The sequence below is a fragment of the Tamandua tetradactyla genome, chromosome 2 (genome assembly GCF_023851605.1).
Source record: "Tamandua tetradactyla isolate mTamTet1 chromosome 2, mTamTet1.pri, whole genome shotgun sequence".
Lineage (NCBI taxonomy): Eukaryota > Metazoa > Chordata > Mammalia > Pilosa > Myrmecophagidae > Tamandua > Tamandua tetradactyla.
The window spans coordinates 220065507-220090724 of record NC_135328.1 but is presented as its reverse complement, the minus strand read 5'-3'; the positions used below and the strand labels follow the sequence as shown (position 1 = coordinate 220090724).

Here is a 25218-nt window from a genome sequence, read left to right as displayed (position 1 = left end):
CAGAGTCCATGCTGAAGCTCAGTGTGTTCCAGGGAGCTCCATCTGTCTGGCAATCTTGTGTTGCACCTGCTTTACCCATTACTGTCACTAGCAAAACCACCAAGCACTAGAGCCAGTTATGAAGCTCCCACTTTTGGAACAGGTGGGTATTAACCACTCAACATGAATTATCTCATTTTATCTTCACAATGCCTATTTGAGAGGTAGGTTTTTCTACAGCAAAGGGGATGCGGTCTCAGAGAAGCAAAGCGACCTTTCTGAGTACTGAGTGGCCTGCCCAGGGCTTGCACCCATGCTTATATGACATTTTGACTTGCACTCTTGCCCCATGGGAAACTCAGTTTCTTTTGTTACTTTACTGCTGTCATTTTGGGGTGTCTGGGATTCCCTAACTTCCTTCCTGGCTGGTGCTCCCCGTTGGTCTGCTTACCTCTCCAGCCCTTTCTTCTTGGAGTAAGAATTGAGGCCAAGTGCAGCTTCCAATGTCAATGTGACAAATGTCCACTTTGGGTGGCATGGTGGTGTTGTCAGGCCACAAGCTCAGTTTCCGCCAGTGGACAGAGACATGGGTGGCCAAGATTTAAACACATGGCGCTAGAGTCTCACTTTGGCACCCAGACTGGCAGGAAACCTTTCCAGAGAGCCACAAGCTCATCGTGTAGAGAGAGGGTCTTGAACAAGAATACCTACATCCAGTGCTTGAAGGGTCAGATTAGAAATGCCCATTTGTCAGCCTTTTGTGCTATCTGGATGTGCAAAGTTAGGACACCAGACAGATTAAAGGTACCGCACATCGTGACGAGGGCAGAGGCTTCTCTGTGTCTCCTTCTTATCTGCAATGGGGGAAAAGAAGAAAAATGGTGCTAGGATTGCTCAGGGAGTTGAGTTATTTAAAAGACTAGAAGACAAAAGCAATCCATGATGGTACACATCTGATATGCAGGAAACAGACAGAACTTCATCAGAGCCCTCCAGTAATGCGAAGATGTTATCTGGAATGCAGCAGCCCGGTTTGGGGAAAAAGCATCAGATCAGTGAGGCAGTCTTGGGTTCAGATCCAGTTCTGCCACCTACTTGCTGTGTGACCTTGAACAATCCTCACCCTCTCTGGGTTCCTATGTCATATGTCCTTTGCAGAGCACCTTTGAGAACGAAACCTCAGAGTGCTGGTGAAGGAGCTTTGTATACTCTAAAGCAGTGATCCAATTAAGAAAGAGTCATTGTTAACATTGAAAGAGAAGCCTCAGCCAGCTGGCACTGGGGAGAATCCGGAGGAAGGTGTGGCATGGATGGGGGTTCCAAACAAGAAGGAAAATCTAGCTTAGGGCAGAGAAATATCTGGTCTTTCCCTCACCCCTGCATCCAGATCAGAGCCTGGCATGGAGCAAGTGCTGAGCGAATCTCTGCTGAACTGAAGGTCATACGAGAACAAGGCCGTGCCAAGGGATCAGATGAAGGCCATTTTTCACGTTGCACAATCTTGAATACCCTGGCCTGGATCCTGCTGCCTTTGGTGAAGGAAGCACGAGCCCAGTAGGAAACTCAGGTAGGCGTTTTTCCATTTCCATAATCAAATGTTTATGTACCATTTCCTCCTGCCCTTTTTGTTCCCCTTTCCCCTCTTATTTCTATTTGAGCAAAATGTGTTCAAACATCCCCTTTTGCCCTGTTGGGGACAAAATGTGCTTGTGGTGTTGGTGTAACATTTTGGAGGATGAATGCAACATTTCTGTCTATTTGCTGATCAGAATATCGATTTCCTCTTGAAATGAAATGTCACATTCATGAAATTCAAGATGCATTATAGAAAAAAAAAAGCCAACTTCCACAAATTTGGCTTTGGGCAGCACTTAGCTGCTTCAGCAATGCCACCACCCTCTGTGTGTGTCAGACAGCCTAGAATATCAAACACAAGCGAGAGACAAACCGCGATGTTCTGTCTGCATCTCCTATACCTCACTTGGCCGTCCACGGCAGTTTGGTTGCTCTAAAGGGACACAGAACAGGACTATTTGCTTATAACATACTTGGTATGCTGAGCATCTCTGGCCACATCCTGTTAGGACTGGATAAACTGTTTTCGCTGCAAAACGCGACACTGACAGATGCACAGTGGCAGCTCCGTGGTGCCTCAGACATAAAAGCCCTGCTCCCCCCATAGAAAGAAGAAACATCTGTAATGCACTGACAAGCATCAGGCGGTCATCTGAACATGCAGAAGTCCTCTTCGGAAAGAAGCCGAGCCTTGCCTGTGAAACACAGATGAAAATATGGACCAGGAGAAGAGCAGACATTGCTTCGACTGGGTGAATCAGAGGCAGGTGATCCAGGCGAGGAGGAAATGGGCCCCGGTGATGAGGCTGGCCTGGGGGAAACATGGGCGTTTTGATGTGCAACGGGCCAGAAGACTGCTTCCCTCCCTCGAGGCAGCTGCAGCTGGATGCAACGTTTTTGCATGTTCACTTAGCCCTGGCCATAAAACCAGGATATTGGGCCTATATGGCAATACCTGCTAGGAAGAGACCCAGCAGCTAGCTACTCTCCTTTGGGGATACTCATCCAATTTTCACTCATTCTCAGGGAGTTTTGAGCACTGACTGCATGCCAGGTATTTTACTAGACAGAGGGGATTTATTTGTGAACAAAACTGACCAGTCTCTGCCTTCCTAGGGGTTATATTCCAAAGGGCATGAAAGGAGACCCACCAAGACAAGGAAGAAGATGCAGGAATGACCAAGCTGCAAGCTATAATAAGTGCTGTCAAGGAGATGAGCACAGAGCTGAGATGAGAAATGAGCAGTTGATCCAGAATGCCATTGGAAACTGGAGTTGAAGAAAGATCTATGGCTATGGGTTGAGCCTTACAGTTTGGGGAAGTATGAAGAGCAGAAGCGAAGGGGCAATGAACACATGGGGCCTGGGAGGCCTGAGAGGTCACTGCCGCAGGTATTCATATCCCGTGGCTCATGCCGCTTATGCCAGGTTCATGTCCCCCTGGACACTTGGCCTTCCGTCTTCCATGGCACAGTCTATAGAGGGACGTCGGGAAAATGGTGATCAACATGCTCCAGGCGTCCTCTTATTTTTTTATCTTTTGCTTCTCTGTCTCTAAGAGACCATGGCCAGCCCTCACTGTCCTTAACTTTGGTGGAGACACAGTGTACCTCACTATGTGTATCTAAAGTCAGGTATGTGAGAAGAATGCCAGGGATTCTCACAAATCAGCCTCCTCTTATCTGCCCGCCTGGAATTTGTGCAGATTAACTCCTATTAAGCAATTTCACCTTTTAGAGATTCCCTCCAAGAGCGGATAATAATATAATCCCAATAATATAGTTATTTGTTCTTCAATCATCTGTTCAGCTTCAGGCCTCCCATCTTTCCACTGATTCCTGCTTCCCCCTTGTTGGCTGCTTAATCAGAAACTGGCAAAAGATCAAAAGCAACCCTGGGGAAAAATAGAATTTATGGCTATATAGGGATCCTACAGTACTCTACAGAATTGAGGAAATAAAGATGCTGAAGTACAGAATCAGCCCCTTCCCACTGAGCCACCCTCCCTCTCTTTGCAGTGGTTAACATTAGGCTTTTCTTAGTTGCAAGTGACGAAATACTAATTCAAATGACTTAAGCTGAAAGAATAGCCCTGTTAACCCACATTATTGGAAAAGTCTAAGGAGTGAGGTGATTCTAGCTTCAGCCGCGGTTGGATCTAGGGATTGAAATGATTTGTTTTCTGCTTTCCTCTCTGGACTCTGTTTGCATTGTTCTTGGACAAGCACTATCCACAGGCTACGAAGTTGGCCATCAGCCTCCCCATATACACAACTGAGAAGCTTGCAATTCCATAGGCATGCAGTGGTCACAAAATCATTAGTGTAGGAATATGTCAGGGCAAAGGATGGAAAACAAGGAATGATTTTCTGCTTACCAAAAACCTTCCCTTTCAGGGGACACCAGATCTGAAAGTTTGAGACTAGCTGCAAACTTTGGAAAAAGTGTCCATAACCTCAAGTTCCCAATGACCACCCCCCATACACACACACACTACTAAACCCAAAGATGATTCTCAGCCCTCATCTCACTTCAGCTGAAGGCGTCCTTCAACACAGCTGATGGCTCCTTCCACCTGGAAATACTTCCTTCACTTGGCCCCATCTCTCACCTAACTAGATACCGCTCGCTCTTGGATTTTCTTCCTACTCTACTACCTTTCCGTCTCCTATTCTCCTTTTGTTCCTAGACATCCTTGTCTGGGAGTTGCCAGTTTTCATCCAAACCTTCTTTCCCTAGCTGCGCTCACACTCTGGGCACTCTCTTTCAGGCTCCTAGCTTTAAACACCATGTGAATGCCAATGACTTTGACATTTTCTTCTCTGGCATAGATTTTCTCCTGACCCACAGATATGTTTATCCAACTGCCTACTTAGCATCTACGCTTGGGTGTTACACAGACATCACGAACTAAGCATGTGCAAGAGGGACTTTCTAATCTCTCCCCCAACCCCAAATTTCTCCATCCATAGCCTTCTTCTACTCTGGTGATGGCAGTGCCATCCTTGCCACCGCAAAGGCCAAGATCCTTGAGGTCCTCTCTAGCTAATCTCCACATCCTTTCTATCAGGAAATCCTGTTGGCTCTCCTTTTCAAATGTCCCCAGAATCTCACTGCTTCATACCATATCTGCTATCACCCTGGCCAAGGACACAACCATCCATCTCTCTCTTGGATTCTTACAGTGACTGCCAATTATATCTTTGCCCACCTATTTACTTTATAAGGAAAACTTTTCTCTCAGATACCCCTTTGTTGAAGTTTCCCATTGCTTTCAGCTTTGTGCTCATATCTTACATTTCTCTGTGTTCCTTAATCCAACCCATACTCTGATTTACTAGTTTGTTATTTTCTCCAATAGGGATTTTCATTTTCTTTCTTTGCTTTCTTCCATCTGTGTGTTGTTCTCTCTCTTCTTCCCTCTATCCCTTCCTCCAACCATATATCCATTTGTACGTCTATCCATCTATCCATCCATCCATCTCCCAACCATCCATCTACTCATTCTCATTTATCCACCCAGCCATCTGTCCATATGTGCTTCCATCTACTCACCCACCCTTCCATCCATCCATCCACTCATCCATATACCCATCCTTCTGTCCACCCATCCATCCATCCACTCATCCATATACCCATCCTTCTGTCCACCCATCCATCCATCCACTCATCCATATACCCATCCTTCTGTCCACCCATCCATCCAACCACTCATCCATCCAACCTATATCTATATATTCATCCCCCCACTTATCCATATATCCATCCACCCATGTATGCATATATCCATCCTATATCAATTATTTATCATGTTCACTGTTTAACGTTTGTCTCTCTTTGCTGGCAATGGATGTAAGTTCCACTAAGGCTGGGGAATGGGTTTATTTTGCTCTGAAATATATCCCAATCACCTAAAACGCTGCCTGGTACATAACTGATGCTAAACAATTACTAAGTAATAGCCTACGATTCATCTGGCCCTGCCCTCACAAGCAGGGTGCATATGTGGTCTCATGCAGGTATGGAAGGTAACTATAAGCCTTTTTGTGTGTATCAGGCCCTGCAGGGGTATAAACTTACTCAAAGACCCTCTGCTTTTGAGGATCTTGAAAGTGGCTACCGCAGGTGTGTCTGTGGTAGGAGATGGGAGGGACACCTGGAGAGATGCTGGGTCTTCAGACATTGATTCCACTTCTTTACTTTATGTCGGGCTCCATGAAGCCTAAACCAGACAAGCACCCATCGGGATAAAGAAGGTTGACAGGTAATGGGACCATCATATTTGACTTCATCTTCTAAGATTATTTCCTGCCTTCAGTTGCACCTGACTTATCCTCTCACCTTTGCATCATCCAAACAAGAAATCAGAAAACAAATACATTCAATCTGTGTGCATTTGCCAAAAAATCAGACCAAATTTGTTAATGACATGGATAGCTTATTTTAAGTGGTCTTATGATTCATTCATAGAAGTCAGACCATACATGCTAGATTCATTGCTTTTGTAGAAATAGTGCAATCACCTCTTTTTCTACTTAAAATGGAAACAGTAAAAGATATGCCTATAACTTTAATAGACGGAAAAGCCAAAGACCAAGAAATCCAGGGAGGCAATGAGTTGTCCTGTGACCTTGCAGGGACAATTCATGCAGAAGGAAATGTGAGGTCCCCTCTTGAATTGCCACGCTTGGGAGCACAGGTCTAGTCTGTCCTAGGATGCAGTGATAGGTAAGACAGAAATGAAGTATCTGCAGGCACACAGGTGTAGAGGATGCCATCCAAGCTGACTTCTCACCGGATGGAGCCGTTTGGCTGCAGGAAAACGAAGCAGATCCTGAGATGCCAGGCTCTGGGTGAGCTGTCTGAGTAACCTCCTGCTCCCCGCAAAAGCAGAGAAGAATTGCCTAGAGAATTCCTGGTCTGGGCTTGTCGCCTGGAGCCTAAGGCATCTCCCGAGGGGAAGAGCTGCACCTACTGCTTTCTGCCCTCATAACCATCGCTGCGAATAATGACAGCTGGGTGTGCTTTGTTCCCCAGCCCCAGCTTGACTCCTAGAAACACAAGAAGCTCTATTGTAGGAAAAGAATCTAGAAGCCGGAAGAGAGAATCTGCAAAAGTCTTTATGCCTGTTTAAATCCTAAAGCTTCTGACATTTACAAATAACTAAGTGCCTTCAAAGAAGGGATGAAACAAGAGATGGTTTTTCTGATCCTCACTCTGCTCTATGGCAACGGTTAGTGCTGTTGCTTTATGGTGATATACTCAGGGATGGCCTCAAAGCAGGTTTCATTTCCACCGGCTAGTGCCAACAGGATCTCAAGATCTGCTAGAGCATAAGAAACTGCGTGCACTTTTTAAAAATCTTGGAGTTATGTATTTGCCATTGTAATTATTTTAAATATACAATCCAGTGGCATTAATTACATTCACGATGTTATGCTTCCATCAATACCATACACAGCCAAAACGTTCCATCATCCCAAACAAAAACTCTGCACCCATACAGAATTAAACCCCCATTTGCCCTCCCTCCAGCCCTTGCTTACTTCAAATCTTCTTTCCGTCCCTATGAATTTGCTTTTCTCATATACATGGAATCATGCAACATGTGCCCTTCAATGATTGGCTTATTTCATTCATCACTTATTGTTTTCAAAGTTCATTACTCCCTTTTGTGGCTGAATAATATCCGCTGCATGGATAGTCTACATTTTGTTTCTCAATCCACCTGCCAGTGGACACTTGGGCTCTTCCCACATCTTGACTACTGTGAATTCTGCTGCTTGGAACATGGGTGTGACATACCCATGTCCCTGTTTTTGGTTCTTCTGGGTGTACACCTAGGAGTGGATTTGCTTCTGGGTCCTATGGTAATCCCAAGTTTAACTTCCTGAGGAGCCGCCATGCTGTTTTCCACAGCAGCTGCATCACTTTTCATTCCCACCAACAGTGCATGAGGTACCTGCTTCTCCTTGATCTCATCAAGTCTTACAAAGTGAAGGTGCTTTTTCCCAAAGCCCTGCAATTGACTGAGAACTTGTCCTAGAAGAAGGCCCTGGAAAGCATCCATGGTGAGAAAACTCATGGAGCGTGTGTCTAAAATGAGAACTTGGACTATACGTGGTGGGTCTGTGTGAATGTGTTCCAGTCCCACCCCTACTTTAGAGGGTGACCTTCTCTCTGGAATGGTACTTGTTAAGGTGAGAACCAGGAAGTAGTTTTGTTAGATGTGATGGGTCCCTTCTCTACTCATAACCCCAAATTTCAACATGAAACGGACTAGGGATTTTCCGATGTGGCACAATTTTTACATCAAACCCCATCAATAGCACCCTAGTGTCTATAGAAGGTAGGTCCCTAATGAGGAGACAATTGTATTGAAGGAACAGATCACACACTTCTCAGACCACACATCCTTGTTTCTCTTGATGGGGCAAAAAGGGAAGCCCCAGGTGTTTGCTGGGATACTCTGGGAGAAACCTGATTTGTCCACTATGTGTATTTAGGAAGATTGTCCCATCATATCTGTTCCTCTTGAGATGTAACAAGATCTCTGCTTCAAACACCATGATGAAAAGGAGAAATGGTCATGTATGCGTTTAATTTAAACTTTTTATGTTTAGATAAAACAGGACAGAACAAAGCCATTTCTTACTGCCTATCTCGGCTTTGGTTTGACCTGGAAAGTCGATCCGCTGTGGTTCTGAGTTGCTTTGCTAATGAGTTCTTCCTGCCTTATCTGAGGCTTCCATCTTCCTTTCAGCCCGGGGAAGGATAGAGCCAGCGAAACTGATGATTACGAGATGGGGTCTGACATCTCTGTGAACTGGCTCCCGAGCAGAGCCTCGGAGCTGCATTTATCTTATTAGACCCTCGAGAACTGATGAGCCCCCTCTCTGGAGGTCTCGCCTCCATGGGGAAATAATGCTCAGTCTTCAGTTCCTTCTAACTGCAGCAAGAGTGGAAATCACTTGCTATGACAGACAGCTCTGTGTACTGGCCAGCCAGTTCCCTGATTACTTTGCAGAAGTCAGGAAGGTGCTAGTGCTTTAAATAGTGCTCTGCAGTTGGGTTTCAGAGAGGTGGTCTGATTATCTTTAAACTGGGCTTCCAGGCCCATCAGGCAGAGTTGAATATAAGTATAATCAAGTGTGGGCAGACCTGGATCCAATGCTGGCCATCCCTAGCTCTCGCACCTCTCAGCAGCAGGTGGTTGAATTCCACTATACACTAAGCTCTGAAAAACAGCAGCCATGGATTTTCTCAAAACCATTCATCGTCCTTCCTGCCTTAAAAGGACATGGCACCAACTCAACAACAAATAGACCATCACACCAGTTAAAAATATGCAAAGGACTTGATCAGACATTTCTCCCAAGAACAAAGACAAATGGCTAAAGCATGTGAAAAGATGCTCAACATCATTAGCCATTAGGGAAATGCAAATCATAACCACAATGACCTACGACTTTATACCCAAAAATGGAAAATAAGTGCCTGTCAGGATGAGGAGAAATAGAAACCTCCCTACATCATCGATGGGGATGTAAAATGATGCGGTCACTGTGGAAAAGTTTGTTGATTCCTCAAAAACTTAAATGTAGAATTACCATATGACTCGGCAATCTCACTTCTAAGTATATACTCAGAATAACTGAAAGCAGGGACTCAAACATATTTATGTGCACATTGATGTTCATAGCAGTAAGTATTTACAATTGTCAAAAAGTGGAAACTACCCAAACATTCATCAAAAAATGAATGGATAAACAAAACATGGTATATACGTACCATGGAATATTATTCAGCCTTGAAAAGAAGTTCTGATACATGCTACAACATGGATAAACCTTAAAGACAGCACATTGAGCAAAATAAGCCAGATACAAGGGGACAAATGCTGTATGATCTCGCTGATATGAATGATTAGGATGTGCAACTTCATAGAATCGGAAACAAGAATTCAGGTTACCAGGGGCAGGGTGGAGGGGAACAACGAGTTAATACCTAAGTGCAGAGTTTCTGTTTGGGCTGACGAAGCCCTTTGGTAATGGATGGTGATAATGTTAGCACAGCATTGTGAATGCATTTAACACCACTGAATTATATACTTGAAAGTGGTTAAGAGGGGAATGTTATATTGTACTTACACTACCACAATAACAATTAAAAAAAAAAAACAGAAATGTGCAACACAAAGAGTGAATCTTAATGTAAACTATGGACTTTAGTTATTAATATAATTATAATAACATTGGCTCATCAATTGTAAAAAATGCACCACACTAATGTAAAATGTTAACAACAGGGAAACGTGTGTGTGGGGGGGAGAATATATGGGAACTATATATTTTCTGCTGATTTTCCTGTAAACCTGTAACTACCCTAAAACTGGGGGGCAGGGGGTGGGCATGGCATGCAATGCTGAGCGCTAAATTGGTGGATCTTATTGCAGGGCATATTAGTAAACTTCATTGTAAGGGGAACATGGCAGCTAAAGGGGCTTCTGGTTTGGCTTCTCCAAAAAGAAGCAATTATCATTACCTCAATTTGAAAATACTTCCTATGTTTTTTTTCTCTTTCTTTATAAGTAAAAGAGCCTTATCCCATTCTACCTTAAGCATCATTCATCCTTTTGAAGAAAATACCAGGAGGTGTTGCATAAGAAAGCAGAAAAAAAGAATGAGGTAACATCCAGTGTTTCATATGCAAAATTGAGTTGCAGGGCAAGACAAAAGCAATTATCTTGAAATAAGAGGGTACAAATTCCTTTTTTTTCCCATATTTAACCTATCAGTGGTTGAACCTGGAGGTCCCAGTTTAGGGTTTTGCTGTTGTGGGAGAAGATATCCCATAATTATCCCTACAGCAGTGGAACCACAAAGCCTCCTGGTAGGAGGAAATTACGATGTTGGTGAAGCAAGCTAAGGCCTAATTAAGTAGGCAAGGTCAGGAGCTGATGGAAAGGCGAGGAGAGGGGTGGATTGGATCAAAATATTTAGAAATTGTTCCATTCTTCTCCCTGTGTGGCCCAGCAGAGGTCTCCTGTGAATTGTGTAAATGAGAGCAACACCAGGGTAGGCTGTGGAGGGGAGGGGGCTCTTGTCTCTGACCCCCATATAGGATCCTGAAAGAGATTTGACTCTCAGGCTTCCCCCCACTGTATGATGCTGAGGCATCGCCAAGTCTTCTTGCTGGTCCATGACATAGAAAAATTGCCCTGGGAAGTGCTGAACAGGCAAGGATGGCATGCAAAGTTATTTGCATGAGGTAAGTGAGAGAGCAGACGCAGATATTGTGCTAGAAAGAGAGAGGAGGAGACTATTGTCAGAGAGAGAGAGAAGACACCAGAGAACTATTGTGATAGAGAGAGGGAGACCAGGGGCTTTCCCAGGAGGGGAGACAGTGAGGACACAGTTGCTGAAGCAGAGGACAGGAGCGTTTTTTGGGACTGGGGTGAGCTCATGGGAAAGTACAAGAGGGGCCATCTAGGAAAGGGGTGTGTCCATCACATGATGTTATCTCCTGAGTTTACTGTCGAGAACATGTAAAACATGTTCCTTCTGGATTCTCTAAAGCCAAGGTGAGGCAGGGCAAGGAGAGGTTTGTATAAAGTTTAGTCAAACTAAGGAGAAGTTAAAGCCCTTGTGGTCAGTAACACAAAGGGTGGGGGATTTCTTAACCTTTGCCATTTTCCAGGATCATAAACTTCAGATAAAATTCAATATTGTCACCCAAACTGGCCAGGCCTCATCATCCTTGTTTCTTAGACAGGATCAGATGTTCCTGAGAGTCTGCTCATCCCCCAAAGAGCCGGGGTGCTGGCCGGGGAGGCTCGATGGCCTGTGGGGAGGGCTGGCGAGCAGAAGACCACAGCAGGACACAGTGATCCCAGCCCCCTTCGGACAGCTCTGTGGGACCAGCAGGAGATGAGGAGAGGCACATGGGACTGTGCATGTACACTCCTACCCACACCCATGCATGAACGTGTGCAACATGCATACACATGCACACACATATCCAGGCACACACACATCCATGGATACACACAGGCAAATGACATACACATATGGACACACATACGTATAGGCACATGCATACACACGTTCACACTCACACATAAATCTGCATGCACACATAAACACATCTACATGTGTGCATGAGCACACCTATGCTTTCGTGCATGCACACATGCATGCAGCCACACAAATATATGTGAATGGCCAGACACACATGCATGCAACCCCCCCACATATACACAAGCACACACATACATACGTGCAAATAGGAATGTACACACATGCACACATACAAACACAGATATGCACAAATACAGGCACACCTGCACACATACATACATATATTTTTATTGTTATGAAAAGGAGAAATACATGCATTGAGCTCCAGGATTGTGGCAGGTGTTTTCCATGCCCACCCCACCCACATGACACCTCCCACATCACAAATCCCCTTATGGAAGGAGGCCCCTTGACCTTCTCCTGATTTGCTTCCTGCTGTGTCAGAGCCTTGGTATGGGAGCTGGGCCACCAACATGCCACGCCTCAGGTGGGATTCGAGTCAACAACAGCCAAGAAGCACCACTGCCGAAGCACAGATCTGCTGCATGATACGGACTCACCTGGGCTCCGATTCCAAGTCCACTTTATAAACCCCTGCTTCATAGACTGACCTTTGACCAGCAGTGTTGTACTGAGCTACAGTGCAGATAACCTGCCAAAATATTATCCCTGGCACTGTCTACCGAAGAGATAAATGTGTCATTTGCTGAGCCCTGCACTGCTGAGGCAGCATTCACACCCGACGGGAAGTTGCTTTCCATTTATTAGGCTTAAAAAATTATATCCTTTGCATTAAGAGGTCTTGAAGCAAGACTTGCAGATTATAAATGTTTTTCTATTCTTTCATTCATCCATCCATCCATTAATTTATGTGCGGTTAGTTGTAAGATCATAAATAGACGTAAACACACTTAAAACGAAAAGTCAGAGTTGGGCATGTATGGATTCAGGAGTCTCATTAGATTAAAATAACTAAGCTGATGTAGATGATCATGTCATACCTGTTATTAAGAAACAGGATGTGAAAATCCCAAAGGTAAAAGTCTTAGACAGGGATGAGCCTGGCCCTGGCACCGTGGGATCAACAATTCCATCCTGACCAAAAGGGGGAAGAGAAGTGGAACAAATGAGGTATCAGCTGCTGAGAGAGTCAAGAGGCTACTCTGGGGGTCACTCTAATGCAAGCTTCAGTTAGACATTGCCACCTATCATAGCTTGCCAAACCCCAACCAGAACTATTCCTAGCAATCCTAAAGAACAGGTGGGGTATTCTATAAGGTTCTGCAAAGGTTCCATGCACTAGGGTAACTCTCCGAAGTCTACAACCTCCATACGGGGCCCTGAACCAGATAAGACCTGACATGCAGAGGGCCCAGCCTCTCCAGAACATCAGCTAGTTCCATCCCCCTATACCATATTATCTCAGCCCTTTCAACATGAAAAAGTTAGAATGGGCATAGCCCAAATACCCCTAAAGAGTGGGAGAAAGCTCAAAGGTGATGATGAAGTTATACAGAGACGGTCAGGTTTAACAAATGAGTATGATTGTTGAATCATTATACCAATATTTCTTTTAGCCTCCAGTACCTTAGAGCAGCTAGAAATAAAAAACTAAAATTGTGGAATTGTAACCCAGACTAAACTCCGAACTCTATTCTGCAACTAATTGTTGCAATGCGATTTGAAATTCATTGGTTTTTGTGTATATATGTTATTTTAAAAGAAGGAAGGGTATAAGAGAGAAGATTTAACAAATGAGTATGACTGCTGAGCCATTATGCTGGTATTTCTGTTGGTCTCCACTGTCTTGGAGCAGCTAGAAGAAAAAACGAAAAAATCATGGAACTGTGTTCCATACCAAACTTTAAAATCTGTTCTATGACTACCTGCTAAAATGTACTTAGAAATGTGTTGCTTTTTTTGGTATATATGTTATCTTTCACACATACGAAAAAAAAAAAGGTCTTAGAGAGCAAAATAGCTGAAGTTTTTGAATTCCCGTAGGTTCACCTTTCTGGAATAGTCATCCGATTGGACTTCACAGCAACCTCCCCAAAACTGCAGGTACATGGGAGGAGAGGCCGGACACTGCCGCTGGACCACTGAAGGGTTTAATCAATGCTGAATAAGTGAAGGAGTGTGGAGTAGAAGTGCCCAAGTAGGAGTGAATTAGGAAAAAGCTGAATACTCTATTCCTGTTCTTATCTCTGTGTCAGTTTTCTCGTGCTGCAGAGCAAGTTACCACAGACAGAGGCTTGGAGCAACATGCATTTGTCACATTTATTTTCTCACAATTTCCATGGTGTACGAGCCTGGGCTGGCTTTGCTGGGTCCTTGGCTCAGGTCCCCCAGGCTACAGCCATGTCGTGGGCAGGGCTGGTTTTCCTCTGAAGTGCTGACGGCCAAAGAATCTGCTTCCAAGCTCCTTCAGTTCGCTATCAGCATCGTTTCCTTGTGGTGTAAGACCGACGAGGGTCTGGTTTTTTTCCCGGCTGTTGGCTGGAGCCAGTTCTCTCCCCCTGGTCCTGTTGCCACTCCAGAGTGAACCCTTGCATCAGAGTCAATTGTGACACCTGGATTTTGAGAAGAGAAAAAGTGTATTTGGCGAAGGCTGATCTTGTGAAGATGGGAGGCAGCCCCTCATATCTGTCTCCCCGAATTGGAGATACTTTTGAGTGTTTTATAGCCTTCAAGCGAAGGCAGGCAGACTCAGGTAAGGAAGCCAGAGGGTTTAATCTCTGAGTAGGTGCAGACGAATCAGCTGCTTAGCTCATTTAAAGTTGAAGGTTTGGGCTATTGGGCACCGCCCATGAGGGCCAACACTGATTAGAACAGGTTTGGTCAATTCTGGGCTGACTCGTGTTACTTTATCAATAAACGTTGAGAGCTACACATAAGAGTATAAGATTTCAGGGTTGCAAAATGAGGTAAGGGGTCCATGCTGGACCAGTCTTGAGTTCTCTTGTTATTACTCAGCTGCTGGGTGAAGTTTGTGCGGTTATAAAGCATAGCATCACCATCAAAGAAATAATGCATCTGGGTACAGGTCAGTGAGTTATAACAGTTAAAGATAATTGCTTCTGATATACAATATATCAGAAAGTTAGATAGCATTGAAATAAGGGTTCAGCAACTGTAATTTTATGTTAGTTAGTTCTTGGTCACAGTTCCCTCCCATGTGGCCCCCCTCACAGACCCTCCTTCAACATGGTGTTCGCTTGTTCAGCACCAGCAGAAGAATTTCTCCAACCTCAGGGAGGACCCAGTCAGTCCTGCATTCAAGGGCTTTCACCTGATTAGGTCTGGCCCACCCAGGATAATCTTCCTTTTGAGTAACTCAGAATGAAAGGATTTGGGATCTTCATTGCATCTGCAAAATCCCTGCACCTTTGCCATACCCTGCTGGCTGGAAGTAGGTCACAGGTCCCTCCCAAATTCAAAAGGAGGGAATCCTACAAGGGTCTGTGTACCCTAGAGTCACAGCACAGCAGAGAGGAAATGACAGTGAATATCAACCCAGTTCACGCAGCCCCCAAACATGCACACACATGTACATGTAACCAGACTGAGGAAGATAAAATGGCTTTTTAAGTCTCACAGTGGTTCTACACACCTCAAATCAGAAACCAGCTACTCTGATGAGAAACAATTTTATTTTCTCTGCTGGATGCATTTCTACCCTTTTCACCCACATTTAGCTCTATCGAGAGAAACAGGGGAGTTTGCTCGTACCTGAAATCAGGTCATGGCTCATGTACCAGCTGGATAACAGGCGACTGCAAACAAAGAGTTCCAAGCTCCCACTTACATGGGGGCCCCTGGGCGCATATTTAGATGAGTCTTGCACAAAAGCTGGCAACCCCAGAGCCTGGTCTCCAAGGTCATATCCCACCACAATGGACATACGGCAGCATGGGGCAGGCTTAGGGGTCCCTTAAATGCAGTCAGCCCCTGCGGAAGCCTCGCAGCAAGAGGAAAGCAAGGAATCCTCCCAGATGCAGAGAGCTGGGTGGGACAGACTCCTGCCACCTGCTGACGGCCCGCCCACCCCTCTGGACTTACTGTCCCTTGAGTCAGTGTCTGCACCTGATTAAACCATCCCAAGGAAGCAAATCAAGTTAGAGAGAGTTTGTCCGGTTTGGGCAGCAGAAAAGTTTTCCCCTGTAAGCTGCTCTGCCTCTTTCTCTCCTACTCCAGGGGGTTCCAGCCTAGATTCCAGCTCCCCCACTGCACTGCATCCTTGCCTCCCAGGAGCACTACTAAAGCAGGCTGGGCTTTTCCAAAGGAACTTTTCCAAAGTGGGGGGAACCACAACCTTGATCATGTGGGCAGTTGTATGTTTTGAACCAGGAATGCTTCGCATGCATCACCTGTTTACCTGGGATGGGGGTGCAGTTTTGGGTTTCACCAGCTTGGAGCTGGTCCTCACGCAGCACACCATCCCCACCCAGTGCTGGGACCCAGACCATTTCCCCATTGTAGGGGCCCTGCCTTGAGCTTCGGAACGGCACAAGCTTTGGATTCCCTGACCTCAGCTGATGGTCCGCTGAGTCCCCCGAGCCAGCGCCATTCCCCACCGTGCCCGCTTTCCTTGTCCCCACCCCAGAGGGACGGCGCCTCCTAGTGCTATGTGGTCACCACATTCTCCCATGACCTCTCCCTGAGCAACGCCAGGGGCCAACGCTGGAGCTGTCAGCAAAGCTGCCCTCCTGGAGCCACATCTCTCTGCATTCACTCCTTCACCCCTTCCTTCCTTCGTTCATTCAATGCTTATGCAGTCGCTTCTACCCTGGGCTGAGCTGGGATCCGGGAATGTGGGGCTTCAGCATGAAAAACCCGATGAACTCTCAATGGGCTCCTGTCCGGAGGGGAGATGGATGCCCAGAATGGATTGTCACAAGGTGATATTAAACAGGGACATGTAATGGTGTCACATAAAATGCAGATCTGGACTTAGGTAAAGAGAAGCTAGATGCTCGCAGAATATTCAGGGGAGGCAGGGGAGAGAGCTGTTGCAGTGGGGGAGGGGCTGCTGCAGTAGGGGAGGGGCTGCTGCAGTGGGGAACAGGCTGCTGCAATAGGGGGGACTCTTTGACCCTAAGACCTCTGAGCATCTCTAGGGTTAGGTCGAAAAGGGCTTTTCTTTCATAGAGAGAAGTGAGTAAGTTCCGCAAGAGCCTGGTGTGGGGACGTGGAATGGCAGTGAGGGTTCATTGGGGACGCCCATCTGTCCTGCAGTAGAGTCCCTTCAGGGGGCGGGGAGGGGCTGTGTGCCGGCCTAGGTTGAAGGGAGGCCGAAGTTCAGGGGCCTGGGGGAAGGAGAGAAGCTTAACCAAAGTTTGGTCAGCAAGCATTGTGTTCCCACTGATCCTTGGGCACAAGCAGTTCAGCTAATCAGCCTTGTCATAGGAAACGAGGGACCTCTGAGAGGCTTATCTAAGTCACATGGAGAAGGGGGTTCTTGCGGGAGTTGCTTCCAGGAATACAAAGCATGGGGGTGGGGGGGGAGATTTCCAACCTTTGCTGTTTTCCAGCATCACAGGCTCCTGGAAAGCCCAACGCTGTGGTTGGGAGGGCGGGTCTGTGGTTGGGAGGGCGGGCCTGTGGTTGGGAGGGCGGGTCTGTGGTTGAGCCGGAGGGCGGGCCTGTGGTTGAGCCGGAGGGCGGGCCTGTGGTTGGGAGGGCGGGCCTGTGGTTGGGAGGGCGGGTCTGTGGTTGAGCCGGAGGGCGGGTCTGTGGTTGGGAGGGCGGGCCTGTGGTTGGGAGGGCGGGCCTGTGGTTGGGAGGGCGGGCCTGTGGTTGGGAGGGCGGGCCTGTGGTTGGGAGGGCGGGTCTGTGGTTGAGCCGGAGGGCGGGCCTGTGGTTGAGCCGGAGGGCGGGCCTGTGGTTGGGAGGGCGGGCCTGTGGTTGGGAGGGCGGGTCTGTGGTTGAGCCGGAGGGCGGGTCTGTGGTTGGGAGGGCGGGCCTGTGGTTGGGAGGGCGGGTCTGTGGTTGAGCCGGAGGGCGGGTCTGTGGTTGGGAGGGCGGGTCTGTGGTTGAGCCGGAGGGCGGGTCTGTGGTTGAGCCGGAGGGCGGGTCTGTGGTTGGGAGGGCGGGTCTGTGGTTGGGAGGGCGGGTCTGTGGTTGGGAGGGCGGGTCTGTGGTTGGGAGCGCTTCGCCATCCAGAAACTCCGGGGCCTTCCCTAAGTTCCTGCTTCCCGTGTTAAGGCAATGACCGGACCAGACAGCATGTGTGGTGTCACCCTCCACCTGGCCCTGACCCCCCGATGTGCCTGTGCCCTCGTGAGGGCCCCCTGCTCCGTGGCCTCCACCTGCTAACCCCGGTGCCGGCCCACCCCGTGCCAGGCGCCCTGGCCTCTGGGGGCTCCTCCCCCACGCGTTTCGCTTGCTGCGGCCTCTTCCTTTGCTCTGTGGGGCGGCACCTGCTTCTTAGCCAACCAGAACCAGAAAGAGCCTTCGGCTGGGGACCCCGCGACGGCGTACTCTGCCCTGCTCACGGCAGAGGGATCCCATTTCACCCACTTCCTCAGTCTCCCGAGAATGCCTGGGTCTGAATTCAGGTGCATCCGCGGGCCCAGCCCCACACGGAGGGACGGTCATCCTGGATTCGTATCTGGACGCACCGGGTCACTCGCCTCACATAATCAGCTTAGTCCCCAGCCACAGCTCAGAAAAGGCTTTAACTCTAAGAAACAGAAAGAATAAAGGTCGCCACCTCTAAGCCATCCAAAATTCCTCATTCAATCAATATCCATTCTCTCAGCAAATGTTTATTAAGTGAATTACCACAGCTTCTACCAGCTCTTCCCAAAAGGAGGTGGAAAGCGACTTTAAACAATGGCAGATGCCTAATAACAAATATCACATCAATAGGTCAAGTCACTTCAAAAGCCATCTGTTCTCATGTATAAGCACCAAAAAAACCCTGATAAAATTCAACATTTATTCCTGATGAAACTCTTAATAAACTACAAGTGGAAGGAAACTTCTGTTTCCTAATAATGAACATACGTCTTAAGACAATAAGGCTTATATTTAATGTTCTGTTTAAAAAAGTAATGTATAAACTAAATACTAAATATACAGACTCTCCCAACTGCGTATAAATAGATTTTACAAATATAGGAATAGTCAAGAAAGTCAAAGAAAACAATGCCCATCCAATTGGTTGGTGAATTATAGGTGATTTTGATCCTTTTTCACTTTTCTCTGTGTGTTCCTCCATTCTTTTCTAATCAGCTCTGGATCACATGGGAGAGTTTGGGAGGTGACCAGCTGAGCATTGCGGGCAGCTAGGGGCCAGGTGGCCTGTGGTCACCCAAATGCAGGGACAGGCTAAGAGGGTACACCAGCTTATGGAGATTTGGGGCCATTTGGCTTCCTGAGTGGCAGGGGGACAAACAGTTTTCTGACCTCCTGCTCTATTCTTCAAGAATTCCTTCAAAGGCTATATCAAAAGTTAATGAGCAAAATTGGCCTTTCCTGCGACACAGACGCTCCCTCCATCTCTCCGAGTCACAGTGACAGGAAGGGGCTTTGTCTGGGGGGCAGTGAGTACACATTAGAACCGGAGGCCACCCAGTTATCAAGCTCAATTGCTGTCTCTGCTGAGTTTATTCTGGGCCTCTTGGCGGACACTCACTCAGGATGCTTTGTCGCCATGGCCTCACTCACACATCTTGTTATAACAGTGTGTCAGCTGGTGACAGCGTAGAATTCCTGCTCCGCTCTGATGTGGTTTCCTGGGCCACCGATATCAGCCAGTAAAATCTGCAGAGAAAGAGTTGCCTGTGTGCTGCTGATTTCTAAAGCTGGAGCCCGGCCACACACCACTGTGCCGTAGAGAGAGAAAAAGCATCCGGAGATGGGACATCAGGAAATAGATGGAAGGAGCTCCCTTTGGGCAGCAGCTCACCTGGGCACACATGGGGGGATGTGAAGGTCACTCACTGCCAATACCGTGACCCATGCTCAGATTTGCCACAATTATTGGCCCATGGGTAGCCCACCTTTCTTCCAGAAGCCCCAAACAGAAGGACCCTAAAATTATGCATTTCTTTCTTCCTGGATTAGAGGAAAATGTATATCTTGAAGGATAAATGGGAAAATGGGCAGGACTATTCAATTGGCGAGTAATGCAATAAAGGGAAAAGCTGGTCATTGTCTTTGAGAAACCTGTAGGCCCTGTAATAGTAGAGTCCAACCAGAGAAACCAAACTCATGCCTGGTGGTTCGATTGAGAGAGCTAACTACAGGGAATTAGCTAGAATGCTGTTGGAAGAACCAAGAGGACATACAGGAGAAGGAAAACAACCCTGAGATATCCCTGGAAGTTGCTGCCACACCTGGGACTGGATGCCCAAACGACGAGGCTTTACTGGAGCCCAGAGACAGGGGAAGAAATACCCCGAATTCTCCCTTCCTCCTGCCCTCCAATCTCCCACCAGCACCTCCACTGGCCAGCTCAGCAAGGGAGGTGGCAGCTCCCCTCGACACAGAGCACATCAGGGGAGGACAAGCAGGGATCTGAGAGCCCAGTGGAAAACAACGGAGATGGGCTGCTTGAGGACATAGAGCTTGCCGACAGGAAACAGAGAGCCACGGAAGGGAGTCCAGAGGGGGACAGAGGGTGTTGTGGGTGGGAACATTCTGGAAGGTTCTCCTGGAGCAGGAGATCCGGGAATGCCACATCCCGCTGTGGCTCAGCAAAGAGAAAGAACAGGGAGGGTTCACCTCCACCAATGTCTCCCCAGACTTACCTACCTGCCAAACCCTATTCCAGCCCTGGAACGATAGGGCTCCAGGTAACCTTAGTTTGGGAATCACAGGCGCAAGATTGTCCTCTTAGAGGTGTCACGTGTATAGAGCCAATGTCCACATCTGTAAAGTGGGGGAAATGATAGTGCCATCAGAAGCTTCCCATACTATCCCAAAAGTTCAACCCTGCACAACTCCTGGCACTGTTTCCCAAGGCCATTCTTGGGGCAACCTGAGGAGAGGGTCTGAGCCACACGTCCAGCTCTCTTCCAGGGCACCATACCCTGCCTCGTACCAGCAGGGAGGCACTGAGAGTTGAGGCAGAGAAATGTTCCCCCAGGAATGCCTTTTAAATCAGGACCACCAGCACAGGAACCAAAGGAGGGAGCCTCAAACCCAAGGATGGGCCAACCTGAAAGAGCTCAGCAGGACTGGTGTGCACGTCCCTTTCCCCAAGCTAGAAGAGGGCAAGGGTGCTTTTTCCAACGCTCTGGGGAGTCTCCTAAATATATGACTGTGTGGGCCAAGATGGCAGCACTGGGGAAGGAAGGAAATGCTTCCCCCAGTGCCTTCCAGGACAGCTCTGAGTGACCCAGAATGGCCATTCCCTCACCAGTATCCACCTGATGGAATGAATCACTCAGCATCACCCATAGTCTCCAGCATATTTTCAGTAAGTTCACTCCACTTCATAAAGTTTTCTCCAAGGATTTCAACCCTGCTCAATTCTGAAGCAAAGTAAATTGCAAGGAAAGACAGCTCATGAGTGAGTTTCTGAGTTTAAACCAATTCCCTAGGGGTTAAAATCCCATTACCGCCTGGACACAACATTGCCTCTCATCCTAAATTAACTACACAGCACTTCCATTTTGCACCTCCTCTTTCTTCCCCTCACATTTTCCCAAAAGACAAAAATTGCTGAACAGAGCATTCAGTCTGGAAGTGCAGTGGGTGAACAGCCCATCCTGGGTGAGGGAGACCCATTTCGTGAGCGGGCAAGGTGCCACAGGGTTCTGTGGACAGGCGTTGTGAGGATGGAAGGAAGTAGATTCCACCGAGTGACAACACTGATGAGAGACCACCTGGGCACAAGTGTCCTGGTCTGTTGTGTTAGGGGACCTGAAAATTCAAGGATAGACTCTGTTTCTCCAGAAAGCAGTAAACTGCTGGTGGGAGAGAAATGAAACGAGGGCTCTGCACTCCATCTTCTTCCTGAGTGTCTTAGCTTACCAGGGCTGCCGTGGCAAAAACTGCTTGCTGGCTGGCTTGAGCAACAAATACTGTCTCATGGTTTGGGACAATAAAAGTCCAACATCAAGGTCTTGGCGGGGCTTGCTTTCTCCTGGAGCTTGTCGCATTCTTGCCACAGTCCTTGAGGTGCCCTGACTTGCATCTCTGCCTCCATCACTTTGGGATCTGCCTCATTCTCTGACTGCTGCTGACTTCTCACTTCTTCTGCATAACCACATCCAAACTCTCCTTCTCTATAAAGACTGTAGACCTGTGGATTATGGCCACCCTCATTCAGTTTGTCCACACCTAACTAATAACTAATAACAGCATCCTCAGTGGTCCTATTGAATGAGTTCACACCCATAGGAACGTGGATTAAATGTGAGCATGTCTTTTGTTGAGGACGCAACTCAATCTCCAACGCTTGGCTTCAGAATGCAGTACAAGGTTGGGCCTCAAGCAGACTTAACCTCCTAATTGTTCTTTGCTCAAGCTAATGGGAATGCAGACTTTGCTCCCTGAGCACTCCCTGGCTACTGAGTCAAAGCAGGCCGACTGGAATGGGCAACTTCCAGGGATGAAAAGTTGTGAAAAGTAGTGTGTTACAGGTACAAACCTCACGAGAGGATCAACAATCCACAATCCTCCCACCCTGTTCCTCCTGGGTTCTGTAAAGCAGAATGGAAGGGTTCTGTGGTGGTTTGGAACTGTATGAACCCCTGAAAATCATGTTCTTAAAGCAATCCCATTCTTTCGTGGGTGTTATTTCAGTTAAGGTGTGGCCCACTTCATTCAGGCTGGGAACTTAATCCTCTCACAGGAGTCCTTTATAGATGGAAGTGAGAGAGAGAGAGAGAAAGCCATAGAGGCAAAAAGCTGAGAGCAACAAACCCAAAACAGAAGGGAGAGACCAGCAGATGCCACCATGTCCCTCCCTATGTGTCAGAGGAGCCGAGGATCGCCAGCAGCCGGTCTCTAGGAAGAAAGCATCGCCTTGATGATGTCTTGATTTGGACATTTTCATGGCCTCAAACTGTAAGCTAAAAAATTCCCATCGTTTAAGCTAATGCATTTCATGGTATGTAGTTTAAACAGCCTAGGAAACTAAAATAGATTCTGGTTCCAGGAGAGTCCAGTGCTGCTACTGCATATACTAAAAGTGTGGAAATGGTTTTGGAAGTGGGTAAAGGGTAGAGGCTGGAAGAATTGTGAGGGGCTTGATAGAAAAAGCCTAGATTACTTAGAAGAGTCTGTCAGTAGAAATATGGATGTGAAAGTTACTTCCATCAAGGGCTAGACAGAAACAATGAATGTATCATTGCAGACGGAAAGAAAGGCTATCTTTGTTTTAAAGTGGCAGAGAATTTGGCATAATTGAGTTCTGATGTCAGATGGAACCTGAGAGTGATGAAACTTGGATATCTAGCTGACACAGTTTCCAAGCTAAATGTGGGAAATGTAGCCTGGCCTCTCCTTGCAGCTTGTAGTAGAATGTTAAAGGAAGGGGCTAAGCTGAAAACTGAATTCCTGAGCAGAAAGAAACAAGAAATTGATGGCTTCTAAAATTCTGAGTACTTCCAGAAAATGAGCCCCCTGAAAACAATGCTCCGTGTGAGGGTTCTGCCTGAACAGGGGTCAGTCAGCAATTTTAGTGCAAGTCAGGATTGGAAATGCAGTTATCCAGAAAGGATCTGTGAAAATCTTTCGTTTACTGGTTTGAACCCCAGTATATTACATGTGAAACTGACGAGGGTCTTTGTGAGATTTGTAGGAACAGAATCACTGCCAGCCCCGACTAAAGAAAAGGGACAAGTTGAAGAAAAAATCACTTCAGGGACAGAACCATGGAAACTGGAGTCTGGATTGAGCCAAGAGAGTGGAGCCACTCATGTGTACATACTTCCAATATACAAAGGAGGGACAGTCATAGGATAAACATTCCCACTTTTTAGGGGACTCACTTTCTGGAAGTACTCAGAATTTTTGAAGCCATCAATTTCTTGTTTCTTTTTGCTCAGAGGCCAGTCTGCATTTACTATTTGCAGTAGCAGCATTGGACTCTCCTGGAACCAGAACCTAATTTAGTTTCCTAGGCTGTTTAAAGCAGATACCATGAAATGCATTAGCTTAAACGATGGGAATTTTTTAGCTTACAGTTTGAGGCCGTGAAAATGTCCAAATCAAGCCATCATCAAGGCGATGCTTTCTTCCTGCAGACCGGCTGCTGGTGGAAAGCGTGAGTCTGCCCCAGTGGCTGGAGAGAGCAGACCTTCCTCCCTATTGTTCAGGAAGAGTGAAGCTGCTCCCGTCTTCAGAGAGGGTGGATCCTACTCTCCGGAGAGATAGTGAGAGTCTGGTTGCCACCTTACTCTTCTAGAGGTTGGAGCCTTCACCCCAGTGTCTGGAGTGGGGCACAAGGCCACTGTGCAAGCACTTGGAAGGGACAGGGCTGCCACTCCATCAGATCTGGAGGACAAAACATCATGCCATAGATGACTCTCCAACCTAGAGAGCTAATGGAGTGTATCCTCTGGGTTTCAGAATTCTGGGAGACACATGACCCCTGTTTTCCATCCAAGTTCTCCCTTTGGGAATGGAATATGTTCCCTACGACTGTCCCTCCTTTGTATATTGGAAGCAAATAACATTCTCTATGTTTCACAGGTCTGAAAACTGAGGGGAACAGAGCCACAAGGACAGACCACACATATAGCCAATTTTTAAAAACTTTTTTATTGTATAGCATATATACAAAGCAAAGAAAAAACAAGCAACAATGTTCAAAGCACTCTTCAACAAGTAGTTACAGGACAGATCCCAGAGTTTGTCATGGGCTACCATTCCATCATCTCAGATTTTTCCTTCTAGCTGCTCCAGAACATTGGAGGCTAGAAGGAAAAATTTGTGTAATAACAATCAACTTCATTTTCTATTTTGTGAAAAATAACATATATACAAAAAAGCAATAAATTTCTAAGCACAGTGCAACAATTAGTTGCAGAACAGATTTCAGAGTTTGGTATGGGTTACAATGCCACAATTTTAGATTTTACTTCTAGCTGCTCTAAGATACTGGAGACTAAAAGAAATATCAATATAATGATTCAGCAATCATATTTGTTTGCTAAACCCTAACTTCTCTGTATGACTCCACCATCATCTCTGATATCTCTCCCACTCTTTAAAGGTATTTGGGCTATGCCCATTCTAACTTTTTCATGTTGGAAGGGGCTGTCGATAATAAGGGGTAGGGGGACAGAACTAGTTGATGTTCTGGAAAAGCTGGCCCTTCTGCATTTCAGGACTTATCTGGTCCAGGGACCCATCTGGAGGTTGTAGGTTTCTGGAGAGTTACCCTAGTGCATGGAACCTTTGTAGAACTTTATATATTGCCCTAGCTGTTCTTTAGGATTGGTAGGAATAGTTTTGGTTGGAGTTTGGCAAGTTATGATAGGTAAAAATGTCTCACTGAAACTTGCATAAGAGTGACCTTCAGAGTAGCTTTTCGACTCTATTTGAACTCTCTTAGCCTTTGATACCTAATTTGTTATATTTCTTTTCCCCTCTTTGGTCAGGATGGCATTGTTGATCCCAT

The 25218-nt window shown here is 46.7% G+C and overlaps 1 long non-coding RNA gene across 1 annotated transcript; it reads right to left on the bottom strand.

Annotated features, from left to right (window-relative positions):
• Positions 1–13899: 13899 nt before the first annotated feature.
• Positions 13900–17267, bottom strand: LOC143664777 (uncharacterized). The gene is made up of 2 exons (XR_013166586.1): positions 17152–17267; positions 13900–14206 (listed from the first exon to the last, which is right to left on the bottom strand). It is a non-coding gene; the product is annotated as an uncharacterized LOC143664777 (long non-coding RNA).
• Between the last annotated feature and the right edge of the window lie 7951 nt (positions 17268–25218).